Source organism: Sphaerodactylus townsendi, linkage group LG10 (assembly GCF_021028975.2).
Source record: "Sphaerodactylus townsendi isolate TG3544 linkage group LG10, MPM_Stown_v2.3, whole genome shotgun sequence".
Taxonomy (NCBI): Eukaryota; Metazoa; Chordata; class Lepidosauria; order Squamata; family Sphaerodactylidae; genus Sphaerodactylus; species Sphaerodactylus townsendi.
Genome location: NC_059434.1, coordinates 62,081,550 through 62,095,474, shown reverse-complemented (window position 1 = coordinate 62,095,474; position 13,925 = coordinate 62,081,550). Strand labels below are relative to the sequence as shown.

General features: G+C 43.3%; 1 long non-coding RNA gene across 1 annotated transcript in view; it reads right to left on the bottom strand.

Annotated features, from left to right (window-relative positions):
* Positions 1 to 203: 203 nt before the first annotated feature.
* The window catches only part of LOC125440185, a 45,390-nt gene continuing 31,668 nt past the window's right edge, over positions 204 to 13,925 (bottom strand). Inside the window, exons 2-5 of the long non-coding RNA XR_007245651.1 lie at positions 4,449 to 4,532; positions 3,055 to 3,140; positions 2,168 to 2,190; positions 204 to 767 (exon numbers count right to left, since the gene is read on the bottom strand). This is a non-coding gene — a long non-coding RNA (uncharacterized LOC125440185). The remainder of the gene's footprint in view (positions 768 to 2,167; positions 2,191 to 3,054; positions 3,141 to 4,448; positions 4,533 to 13,925) is intronic.

The following is a 13,925-nucleotide window of genomic DNA, read 5'->3' as shown; positions in this document are numbered from 1 at the left end:
TCCTTTACAGAATCAATCCATCTGATGTTGGGTCCACCTCTTTTCCTGTTGCCTTCAACTTTTCCTAGCATTGACTCTTCCTTAGCAGTGATTCTTGTCTTCTCATGATGTGAAGAATGTAGGATTGCTTCAGTTTAGTCATTTTAGCTGCTAGGGATTGTTCAGGCTTGATTTGATCTAGAACCCATTTATTTGTCTTTTGGTGGTCCATGGTATCCTTAAAACTCTCATCCAGCACCACATTCCAAAGGAATCAACTTTCTTCCTATCAGCTTCCCTCACTAACTTTCACATCCAAACATAATAACAGTACTAGTACACAATAGTATATAATAATAGTACTTGTACTTCCCATACTACCTGCAACTATGCATAAATTAACTTGATCCTGACTGTCAGTAACACATCTTTACGCTTAAGAACCTTTTCTAAAAATGCAATTAGACATTGATAGAGACAGCTACATCTTCAATAGTAGTGGTGCTATCACAAAAGAATTTGATCATGATAATAATATAACTTCATTTATAGCCCGCCTTTTTCACTGAGACTCAAAACAGATTACAAAATATGAAATTAGACAGAAAAGACCTCCAAGAAACTATGAAGGAAGACTGGAATTTTAGCTCTTGAGGCGTGTTCAGAGGGTTTTTTTCCTACAGTTCTAGGGAGATGGAGTTTCTTCCTGTTCAAATATTGCAGAAAGCAAAAATGTAGTCCATTACTTAACTTGTCTCAAAACTTTATGACAATCCTCTTTCTGATGTCTGCAAAGTAAGAAATGTAGAGGACTAAGTAATCTAAAAATCTGGATCAGAGACGCAATTGCATAGCTGCAATAGGGTGGGGGGCCACTGCACCCTGGATGCATGCAATTGGGGTCATGTGGGGGTGGAAAATTGTCCCCCACACCCCTTCCCCTTGTCCCACCCCACCAGGTCCAGCAGCCCGGAGCAGCCTGCTGTTGCGGCAGGTGCAAAAACCACAAAGTTCCCCTTCCCCCCAGGAGGCCTCTGCAGGAGTTGGGGCACACAAGGTCTTCTGGGAAGTTTAGTTCCCTCCTGCACCCCCTCCCCCACTTACCTTAGTTCAGTCCGCTGCAAAGAGCAGCCTGGTGGGAACTACACTTCCCAGGAGACTTTGCAAGACCCCCCAGGGAGGCCTCTGCAGGAGTTGGGGCTCTCAAGATCTCTTGGGAAGTGTACTTCCCATCAGGCTGCTTTTTCAGCCGGCTGCTCTTTGCAGTCAGCTGAACTAAGGTAAATGGGGAGTGCAGGGGGGCACAGGGGTGAGGCCCGGGCTTCATTTGTCCCACCCATGCCACTGCAGAGATGTACAACCCCAGACAAGACTACCTTCCACTGGAAAAACAAGTATAATTTTAAAAGTGTATAAAATCTCCCAAATCAAATTTACCAAACAATTAAAAACAACAACAGCTACAAGAGGAAAAAGGAGAAAATTAAAAGAAATGCAATAAAAAATAGGATTAAAACAATCCGTAATTTATACATACAAAACAGGCAATATTTAATTAAATGGATTGTCAAAGGCTTTCACGTTTCAGATATTGGTACTGTAGAGTCAGCCATGGTTTCAGTGTTGTATTTAAAAGCAGACATTATCTTCCTGATATTTCAGTAGCATCTGTGTCTGGCATCTGCAGAGGATCTGAATCCTCTGAAGATGCCAGACACAGATGCAGGTGAAACGTCAGGAGATAATGCTGCCGGAATATGGCCATACAGCCCGGAAACCACACAGCACCCCAATATTTAGTTAGCTTTGTAACATATAGATTAGGCTTTTCTACTTAAATTACAAATTGGTACCAGTTTGCTTAGCTAAACTCACTGAGCTTTGACTGGTCATATATCTCATTAAAAAACTTATCCCAAACTTTAACTAACTACTGAGCATCACAGGGGATGTCATCAGCATGCCTCTTATTAGATGGAACAGCCTTAGTTCAAACAATCCTTGCATGTGTGATGTAAGTGCATATGGGATGGGGCTTTTGATTTTGAAAATTGTAAGAATAAGTGGAATATATTTAATTTATATATACTGATATTTGAATTTATACATTGCAAATTGACTTGAGAAAAAAATAATGAAATAAAACCAAATATGGAGGTTTTATAGACAAATAAGACTTTATGCTTACCTGTTGGATTATTTTGAGAGAATCTGGAGTTGTTACCAGGAAACAAAGAGAGAATGTGTATATATGTTAAGATATTATTCACTTTTTGAGTTTTGGTGTAACTTTTTTTTGACTGCCCAGAAATGCAAGCAAAACCTCTGTCCCTGTTGGCTTGCAGAGATGGCAAATATAATCTGAGATTCTTCTGTTACCTTCCTTCGCCAGCCCTACTTGCCAGCTCTGGGTTGAAAAATACATGGAGATTTTTGGGGTGGATCCTGAGCAGGGCAGTGTTTGAGGAGGAGACGGTCTTCAATGAAGTATAATGCCACAGAGTTCCTTTCCAAAGAGATCATTTTCTCAAGGTGAACTGTACCCTAAAATTAGCTGTAACAATGGGAGATTTCCAACCACCACCTGGAGATTGGCAGTCCAATGTTTCTGCAAGAACACCATTCCAAAAACACTGATATGGTGCTATGATTGGCAAAAATGCTATGACAGGGAACATCAATTGGGCAATCTAGTTTGCTTGAACAACTGTAATTTTTATCCATATCACTCCTCTTGGCCACATTTCTGCTCAATCACACTCTCCTGCTGGCAGAAGTAGCAGATAACCCACAAGAACAAGTCAGGTCAAGAGCCTTTCCGGGGAAGGCGGTATATAAAACTAATAAATAAATAAATAATGTTTCTGATCATTGCTGAATGTCATTCACAAATGCAAATATCAACTACATTCAAGTGTGATTTGGATCAGATTCAGATTAAGTATTCAACTATACAACCATATAAATCAATGATATTTAAAACCAAAAATGTTTAAGACATACACTACTATATGAGCAATATTTGAGAGAGTAAGATACGCAAAGAGAGACAGAGAACACAAAAGTATTACATACCTTTCCCTTGAAATCCATCTGTTGCAAGACATTAGCCAGATGAAGATGCATAATTAAGTTCATCTGATCATGCATCCTGAAGAAAACTTCAAAAAAGTGAGATAAATTTCAGAAAACACTCAAATATGAGAACAATATTTAAAGTAGATGCACACGTTTCAATAAAAATCACAGTATTGTTCAGAAGGGCAGTCGTCTAGGGCAGTGCGGCTACTACAACCACTTTTATGGTTTTCCCAACACATATGCTGTTATAGATCTTTTATCTTTTTCTTCAGTTTATCTAATGTTTTCACTGTGTTTTCACTGTGCAAGACCCCTACTTAAATGCCCAGCATTTGGGATCAGACTCCACACTTGTGGTCCAGTATATCCAACCCACTAGATCAATATCAGCATGAACTCTCCTGCATGAAACTTTCTCTGAATTCCATTTTAACTGCCTATGATATTTTTATCCAGCCAATTCTCCAAGGATCTCCAGGCGGTGTAGAAATATCTCTCCTTCTATTTTACTCTCCTAACAACTCTAGCGGTGGCCTAAACTGTTCCTCTAAGTTTCACAGCTGAGTTTCATAGTTCTCAAACCCACAAATTAACTACTATAACATACAATGGCTCCCTGATGCATCATAGCAACTAAGCGGGAGCTCCCACTGAGATTTAGTATCTTCACAGCTTCCAGTTATAAATCTCTGGAGAAGTCTGAATGGGATAAACCATCTCTTAGGGACAATTGAAATATAAGATACAGGGTTGCTCATACTACTCATTCGTATGTTCACATGAATCTTTCTTTCTGACAACATATAAACAATGGCTCAAAGTGAACATCTCACAAATCATGCCACATCGGTAAAGTGTAACACTATGAGGCCCTGCAATGAAAGTCTATCAACATTACCTGGAATTTTCAAGGGTTCCAGGGAACACTGAGGTTCTTGGAGATTTATCAAGAGTTGCTCAGTAAGGAGATCACTAAGACAAACAAGCTTTCTGAAAGACAGCTTACTCATTACATCAAACCAATGGCATAATAGTATGTGATAAACTCTATGGCAAATTCACACAGAGGTGAAACCAAACTGAAAGCTCAGCATACAAAATTAGAAGCAACAATAAAACATTAGTAAAAACCCTATTAGTATATGCTGGCACCAGGCATGTGTGGATCCATATTGGTTGGGTCAGTCACTGTGCCAGAACTTCTCCATCAAAGGAGCCCACAACAGTGCTGATGGAGGTACTCCCAGGAGTAGAGCCAACTTCCTCAGACTTTCCAGCCTGGGAACCTCTTTTCCTGGTGTGTGGAGACTTCTACAGCAAAATGAAGGGCAGAGTTCATTGGACTGGCACTCTTGCAGTACAAAAGACAAGCTTCTGTTTTATATTACCTCTTCATGCCACTGGGAACCTCTGTGGAGATGGCGTACCTGTGCTGTCTCTGTCACCCAACTATCCTTCATCCACAGATTGGGCTATAAGTGAAAAATATGATTGGATCAAGTCCTATGCTATTTTCTGCCAAATCAGGATCAACATGCACAGTAGCAGATTCATTCAATGCTATCATTCATCACCGACAACAACTTTATGTTTAGGAGGAAAAAGTTATATGAAATTAAAATGTTAACTGGAAAGCAATGCAATGTACACATCATACAAATTAACTTTCTAAAAATGTGTTAAAAGGGTATTTGCTTTTTGTTTACTAAGGCCTAAAGATACAGCATTGGAAAGCACCACCAAAATAACAGGGACAGAACTGAGGATTTGGAATAATTACTGTTGCAATCATGCTTTCTCACGAATTGAGGATTTAGTTTAAATCTGATATGACAGAGAGGCCTAATACTGTTTCGAAATGAAATACACGCATAGGCATAAAAACGGAAATACTCATACATTGTGAATACTACATATGACATTCTGTCTATTATTATAATAACATCCTATCATAAAAATATAGGAGTTATTTTTAATATTGTACTTGGGATAGAAATTACTAAAACCACAAATTGTTCTGTATCAGTAATATACAACACATACAACACTACAAAATATTGTGTTTACAAATGATTTATAAACTAGAGGCAAATGTTGTTTCCTAGGTGAAAGTGTAAGCTGAAATTACATATATACACAAAAAACCTCACATCATTTTACTTTTTACTTTTACTATTGTTCACATTAATATGGAAGAATTATTCTAGTTGAGAAGAGTTAAGGGAAGTACAAATTCACCAGAGCACAGAAAACTGTATTTTAAGGTTCTGTGTCATGCCAGTAGTAAACATGCACAGTCTCATGTATTATGTTCACTTGCAAATTAGGCTCCATGTACCAAACTTTGCCTGGGCCTTTCAGCTCAATATGGGATATTGGATGTGTCCAAGCAAAAACTTAGTGGAATTACTAGCTAAATACATATCTATTCTTACATCAGTTTGCTTCAAAGTACCAAAACAAAAAATTGCATGCATTCATGAATATCATAACTTAGCTAATTTTTCAAGGGCGTTCACATTCCTGCAGTATTCTCAACATATTGATTAATGTCCTAGAAGTCCAAATTGCTAATTTTTTTCACAAGGCATTTGACAGTATGGTCCCTCTCCCCCAACTCTGGATCTTTGGAGGCCACTTTTACACCAGTGTTTTTCTGAAAGTCATGGCTTTTTTCATGCCTATCATTTTTGCAGGTTTCTTTTGCCCCACCCACTTTCACCCACTTCCACCCCACTGTTTGATGATTCCCTGTTGTGGTCAAACTACTCCCTATCCTTTCTCTCTCTCTGAAGAACAAGTGACTTCTTTTTCTTGTCTTTTTGTTAAACAGCACCAAAAAATTGAACTGTCACTGGACTGTTGTAACAACAGGCTTACAAAATTCCTTGAATTGCCAGCTTTCACATAAACAAAAGAAAATCTGTATCCTCTTCTCTTGTGGAGGTAAAAGAAAAAAGGTATATCTCTATGGGTAAAAGAGGCAGAGACTTTAAAAATGAAAGCTGTGAATTCAGACAACTTCATAAGTCTATTGTTACAACTGTCCAATAATATATCAGACAAGCGGGGGGGGGGGGGGATGCTGAAATCACCAATGACAACAGGACCCTTCCTTGAAAATCCTCATTACTGAAGGCATGTGTAGAAAAAAATAAAGGGACTCTACAGCTGAGAAAATCCACAGGGAGGGCAGATATGGAGAACAACTGTGCCAAATTCATTCCAATGCTAGTGGATCAACTCCCAAGAAAACCAGGAGTAAATTGAGTGTGCAGAAAATCCCAGTGTCTGCACAGACCTAAAAATGTATGTTTGGAATTTGCAGAAGACAACCATTTCATGACCTCTGAAAATTCTATTTTTGTACCAAAAAATGATTTAATGTAAAGCAGATGTGTTTTAATAGACGCTGGGGTTGATAGCCATGTACCTTTCCTCAGTTGGCATCTGAATCCTCTAGATCAAGAATTTGCTACAATAGAGTTCTCAAGACTCAGATCACAAGAGGTGATCCAATTATGATCCAGCTTTCACTGAAAATGCTAAAAACACTACACACACAGCTGCAACTTTATCTCCTCCCTCAGTTCTCTGCCTTCTGACTTGGTGTTCTTTGTTGCTTAAGACATTACTCTGCTCAAGTCCATTGAGGCCTTTGTTACAGCTGTTTCTGTAGGATGGAAGGCTATTTAATCCTAACAATCATTGAGGACTGACAATTTGTGAACTTCCCTTTTCCCCCTGCCTATTTCTCTCAGGTCCCGTCAGAAGAAACAAGATTAATGTGTGAAGACCTTCATCTGTTTAGTTCTCCCTGCCTCAGAGCAACTGACATTCATACTAAAGTTCACCTTCCTGCCAAGCCCTAATTGCCACTGGTGTAGAAGGAGGAATCAGATAGAAATTACACCTGTTGCCTCCCCAACCGGCACTAGTTGGGAGAAAAGTAAATTCCAGCTGTGCAGCCAATGCTAATGGTATTCGTCTTGCTACTAGCAGTGCAAACTGAGACAATGGCCATTCGCTATTGTTGTCACCTTATGTCCAGCATTTCCTTGGAGCAGCAACACTTATTTAAGTATTTATAATTACTTTCTCCCCAGAGGGACCTAAAGCAGCTAAAAAAACAAACATATTATAAATTAACAACTAAACAAGCAACTTCATCTTGGACCAGTCCAGGACTCATTGGCTGGCTCATCGAAAGGCAGCAAGCTGTAGGCTAAGAGCCAAAAGGCTATATCTCTTTTCACACCCAAGTTTTATGTAGTGTACCTGATACAAGAGAGGAAAGTATATCCTCAGCTGGTTCTGACCATTCCTAAGCAGAAATGACGTCAACTGGTCCTATGAGGAAACAATCATGTGAGCCCTCATGTACTATCTGAAGTATTACTGCTCAAATGCATATATCACCTCTGTGAGAATTAGGACTCAGTATCTCAACTTTCATTTAAAAACAATCTTCTAACTCCAAAGAGTTGAGAAAAATTTTAGAACTAGCTGAGCATGTCTTGTCTCAGAATGTGATAAGCATCATACCCCTTTTAACTATAAACAAATACTTCCTCAAAGTATTGTATTTTTAAATTAAGGTGACCAGATGGTCACCTTGGATGAGACCCGAGGGTCGGCAGCGATGGGAGCACACTGCCTTCTGGGGCGCTGCCGTTTCTCACCAAAAATTTGACCCTGGTATAGATATGATTCTTCTCCCACTGGAAATTCTAAAATTATTAATCTTGAACCCCTACCAAATTTAACCTTCCAATACTTTTCTTTGGGGCTTTTTAACATTTGCCAGATATCATGGCTTTGTTTTTCCAATTAAAAAAATCCTGAATTGTAGACAAAAATTGTTTAATGCAAATTTTGCTATAAAATAAAAAAATGACAACGTACATTTTTATTTATATCGTTATACCCTGCCTCCCCCTCTTGACTCAAGATAGTTCATACTCGGGAAAATCTAATCGGTTATGAACTTTTGAATCCTGCATAAACTGAAATTTCTCCAATAAAATCAAAACAATGTTAATGTTGTTGTTACAATGTTAATGTTGTTACAATGTTAATGTTGTTACAATGTTGTTACAATGTTAATGTTGTTACATCATGTCACAATTTCATATTACAAAATGATCAGAGGTCTGACAGTTTGTAGCTAAGCACAGAAAAAAAATACTATTTAAACTAAATCTGAAACTGAATCTGCCCTCAAGCTGTACTAGCAATGTATTTTCTGCCAAGTTGCTATGGGTGACAGAAATGTATGATGACAGCAATAAATAACTTTGATGACCCCTGATAATATCATGAAAAGACTAGTATCAAACACACTGACATCATTTAGACGTTCACTAGCTCAGGGGTAGGGAACCTGCGGCTCTCCAGATGTTCAGGAACTACAATTCCCATCAGCCTCTGTCATGCTGGCAGGGGCTGATGGGAATTGTAGTTCCTGAACATCTGGAGAGCCGCAGGTTCCCTACCCCTGCACTAGCTATTGCTAAATACTGTATCATGCTTCAGCTTGCCATCTAGCAATAGGATCTATGTAACTCTCAACATAAAATATGCAAATATGTATAAAGCAAACTGTTGATAATGGGACATCTTGTTTTGGAACAGTTTTCTCTCATAGGGCATTAAACATGTACTTCATTAATCAAAGCTCAGAACTTTTTTTTTTGCATTCACAGCTGTAAAAGACACCAAGTTTGGACTCAAGCCATGCTGGAAAAACAGATTTTTTTTACAAGTTTTATTTTTAATGTCAATGTCAGACAGCCCTCATTGTGGCACACCTGTTGTAAGTTCTCTGCTGTGGCTTCAGTGCTTATTAAAACCACAGTGACCATTCTGCAGACCTCACAGACAGTAGGCACAAGGTCTAGCTCCGCTGTTAGATAAAGATCGTTCTCCCCAAAGGAGACAGTGGAACAACAGAAATATGGATATGCATCATTGAAAGCAAAGCCTCAGATCCCTTCTGACTCAGCAATAGTTTTTGTATTTTTTTTAATTTTTGAGAAGCTATCTTCATAGCTACCCAGACATGCATAAGAAAATCATAACCACTCGGAAGGTGGGTCTACTTCCCATAAAAAAGCATTGGGTAGATGACCTGCCCTTTGCAGACCAACTTCCCTTGCAGTAAAAAAAATTTTTTGTTGTTTAAGGAGGGTAGGTCTACCCAATGCTTTTCAATGGGTGGTAGACCCACCTTCTGAATGACTAAGATTGTTTAATCATATCTGCATAGCTACGAAGATAACTCAAAAATTAAAAAATAGGAAAACTGGCAGCTGAGTACAACTATGCACTTTGGGGACTGAAAGGGTACCCGGGATAAAAGCCTGAAGAGGAAACATCCTGGGCAACCTTCAGCAAATGGAGACAAGGAGAATCCCTTCAGCTGCACACAAAACATGGGACACAAGCGAAGGGAGAAACTGACCAGAGACTGAAGCAGTCCGATGGGGAAAAAGCCTTTTTTCTCCTCTGATGCCTTTGTTGTTTGGAGCAGCCGCCTCTTTTCAAAACATCCCCCCGGATTACTTATTTTCAGTGTGAGGAGTAAAAAGAAGCAGTTGCTTCTTTTTAAGACATCCCAAATACTTTTTTGTGTGTGATGTGCAGAACATACCAATGATGTCTGGGTGTACGTAGAATTGCAGGCTTATGTTGATAAATTCCCACTTGTATTATAGAAGGATGGATAACGGGTCCAGTTATAACTCAAGTATTTTAGTCGACAGTCTTTGTAATTTGCAGTATGCTATCCATATGCACTCAAGAACAGATTTACTCCAGTCTAAGCCGATTGACTTCAACTCAGGATTGCACTGTAAGGCCCTTAATTTTGAGTTATGGCAATCAGCTCTCATGTCAATGTTGAAAGATGTTCAGAGTTTTCCTAAAACAAATCTAGTTTTCCTAGAGTTTTCCTAAAGCAACTCTAACAACTATCAGCATAATTTTCAGAAATTTCTAGACTTTGATCTTCAAGGAACAAATGCTCAGGATTGTTTCTTGATGGGTTGATGTGACATTGCCACCAGAGGGAGAGATAGCTTGCAGTATGAACCAAACAAGGCAAGGGTTACAAAAGACAAACACTTTATTTGTGGTATAAAAAATGGCCATTGCCATAAATTTTATTGCCTTGACAGAATAGTGAGTAATGCAAGGCTAGCATGTGGACTGATTCTTGCGGTGGGCAGCCCAGAAGGCCGTCCCCCTCGATTCTCAGGGATTCCCTCAAACCCCGCCGCGTGTTTGAGGAAAGTCGAAATTTGGCAGCAATGAGGAGAAATATCAGATGGGTGGTAGACCGCTGGCTCAACATTTCCCCTCATTGTTAAGCTGTGGAGCTAAGCTGGAAGCTCAGCCCACGCCCAATGTGTAAGAACCCTGGCTTGTTTCACCCCAAACCTCCTAGGGAGGAACTCTAAAATGGTTAGCAAGGCAGCTAACCCTTGGTCAAAGCGATCAGTCCCACACGCGAAACCGGGCAGCGGAACCAATTAACAATACCAGCAAATCCAACACAGAAAATAACAGGGAGGGAGGGCCCAACCGAGGTGGCTGGCAGCTGGGTCAAAAGAGGCCGGACAGCGCGGCTGTGCCTCTGTAGCCTATAAGTTGCTGAGGGCGGCGCTCGACCCTGACGGGCCAGGACCCCGGCGACCAGCCAGCCCAGTTAATGGTCTGCTTCCAGCACTTCTCACGCCAGAGCGATGGCGTTTCCAGCGCTTCCAGCAGGAGAGGGAGAAAAGGTGGGGGAGGATGGGCGCTGGCGTGGCAACTTGGCCGGACCAGAGTAAAGTTCGGTCCCTTCTTTGCCGCTACCAGAGTGGAGAGATAGCTTGCAGTATAGAACCAAATAAGGCAAAAGGCAAAAGACAAACACTTTATATTTGTGGTGGCAAAATGGCCATTGCCATAAATTTTGTATTGGCTTGACAGGAATAGTGAGCTGCGTAAGGCTTGTTACGTGGACTCGATCTTGCAATTTGGGCAGCCCAGAAGGCTGTCCCCTCGATTCCAGGGATTCCCTCAAACCCAGCGATGTTTGAGGAAATGAAATTTGGCAGCAATGAGGGGAAATATCCAGATGGGTGGTGGTGACCGCTGCTCGGAACATTTCCCCATTTTCAGCTGTGAGGCATAAAGCCGCTCAGCCCACGCCTGGGCGGTGCAAGAACCCTGGCTTGCTTGCTCCAATTCAAACACCTCCTAGGGAGGTTCCAAAATGTGGTTAGCAGGCAGCTAACCTGACCAAGGATCCAGTCCTGATACGCATAAAGCCGCCACAGAGCTGGAGCCATGCCCTGCTCCCTTAAGCCCAAACGCTTCCTATTCCTAACAGCCAATTGCGCTGTGTTCCCACCTTAGGCTCTGGAGCCAGAGGTCCATGCCCCAGTCTGGTGGTGGACACCGGCCTTCCTATACAAGAGCATCAAGACATTTTTTGGGAAATGTCTGAGGTGCTGGAATGCACCTGCCCTCTAATTGGCAATCCAGTGTGAAACGGTAATTTGACAGGTTCGTCACAGTTTGTGATCCACCTGCCAGGGATTCGGTGGCCCACGCCAGACCGCTTCTAGCATCTTGGACCAAAAGAGGGTCGTGTTAGGCAGCATGGTGGTGATGTCCTCTAAGTCCTTCAGCATGGCCTGTAACAAGGTGATGCAGCTTTGAAGTGAGTGGAGTGCGCTCTCCCGAGGTGAAGAATCCGGACTTAAGTGGATGGGCCCACCGCACGCAGCATGCACTTTGCAGGAGGAGGCAGCAAGGAGCTCCATCGGCATTCCTCTCGCCTTCAGTCCAAGATACATTGACTTCGGTGGAGGCTCCAGGTCCTGCCCCCCATCCCTGACGAGGAGGCATAGCGCGGCAGCCCATGTAGCCTTCATGCTATGCCCGGACACCCAGATGTTGCAAGGTCTACCTACAAGACAAACTGAAGACAGGAAAATTAATGAGTGGAACTGGGGCTTCATCGTAAGCCTTGTAAGTCGCGGAACGCCAACGCCTCTTGTGAGACTGGATCCTGTCAGCCCAGGGAGGCCCAGGGATGCAGCGGTGGTGGCATGGCGCTAATGCGGAAAAGAATGCAGCCCGAACTCCGCTGTAGGGAGAGTGCACCTCCCTTTAGGCACAGAAGCGCAGAAAAATCACCTACCGATAACGTGAGAGGCAAGACCTTCCCTGTGGATTAAGAGGGGGCCACATGCTGCTGGGGATGGGCTACCAAGAAGACTAGCGTATCAAAGCAACCCGGGGTAGGGGTGCCTGGCTGTATGCATATGGGGTGCCACCTATATCATAAAGCTTACCGGCCCTGGATCGAAGTTTTGGACCGCCTAAGGAACACCGGATGGAGTGGCCAGAGATGCTGACGTCGCATTGAATGGAGATAGCCTCGCCCCCTGGTGGTCAGCCCGGAGGTTTACCTGCGATTTCGCTGCCGCGAAAAGCCCTAAGAAAGCCGCCAGAGAAAATGTAACTCTGAACATAAGTGTTTCTCGTGACGTTCGCTACCTGCAAACTTTGGGAGCCCTTAAATCCATAAACCGCGCTGCAAGAGCTCCCAAGTGATGGGACGGCGGCCATCCCGCCTCCCGGAGGAGCGTCTGGCCCAACCCTTAACTGCTTGCCGGGCCAGGAAGGAGTGGGAAGGGTCAGGGTGCTTGGAAGCCTTGCAAAAGAATGACACGGCAGCCAAAAACACGCGGGCTGTCTTAGCTGAGCGTCCTGCGCACTGCAGTTGATCCAGATAGCGCAGGATTGCAGCTTCATTGAAGGTAGAGATGGGCAGGTCCGTAGGGCCCCCGTGGAAGAGTAGGAACGACTGCAGGGACCCATGGTAGGCCCGCCGGGTGGATGGGGCAAGGGAGTCCAACACCCTCAGAGCAATGCGTCGCTGCCAAGGTTCCAGAGCTCGCAGGGGAACGGTTGCGGGGCGGCCTCCGCGTTGGGGGCCAGGGACCTGAATCTCTCCATCTGGGCCCGGACAGGGCATCGCTGACATCGCTGTTTAGGCCTGGGGAATACGCTGGAGGCAGAAAAGCGAGGATGTGTTATTCACTAAGCAGCAAGTAACCAGTCTCCCGGACTAAACGCATGACCCGGGCTCAGAGCTTAGAGGACTGCTTATTAATCACCCGACTGACAGCCATGTTGTCACACCAGAACGTGGACTCTCCGGGTTAGCAAACACTCCTGTTTCCAAATGACGCTGCAACTCTAATATTGGGAAAAGAGCTCCCAAAAAAAGTCAAATCAGACAAAGAGTCCGTCCCTAGCCCATCGCCTTTGGGGCCAAGGTTGCGACTCCACTGACCCCCGAAATAGATCCCGGAACCCCAGCTGCCGGAGCGCCGAGTGGACCACCTTGATCGGGCCTGCAACTGCAAAGCAGATTGCCAGAGGGACACGCCATTGAAGTGCAGCAAAAACTCCCGCCACACTGCCAGATCGGCCTTTAAGGCTGCAGTGAGGCGTATATGATGGTGCGGGGCAGTGACGCCTCTGGTGGCATGTGCCGTGTCGGGCACAGGAGAAATGGAAACGCGGCCAGGGGAGACGACCCGGCAGGCGAAGTTCAAGTGACCCAAAACTATTTGTATGTCCCTGAGGCTACACTTTTGCCTAGTGAGGAGCCCTTCGATCAGCTCTAACAGCTTGGCCAGTTTGTCCCGGGGAAGATGTGACGTGCCTGCGACAGTGCCAAAGGTGGTACGCCTAGAAGACTAATGCTCAAAAGCGGCCTCTGGGGTTTTGGTACCGGCAAGGGGACTTCCCAGTCATACAGCAGAGCAGTTGGAAGGTGGGGAGGCCCCTTATGCATTCCC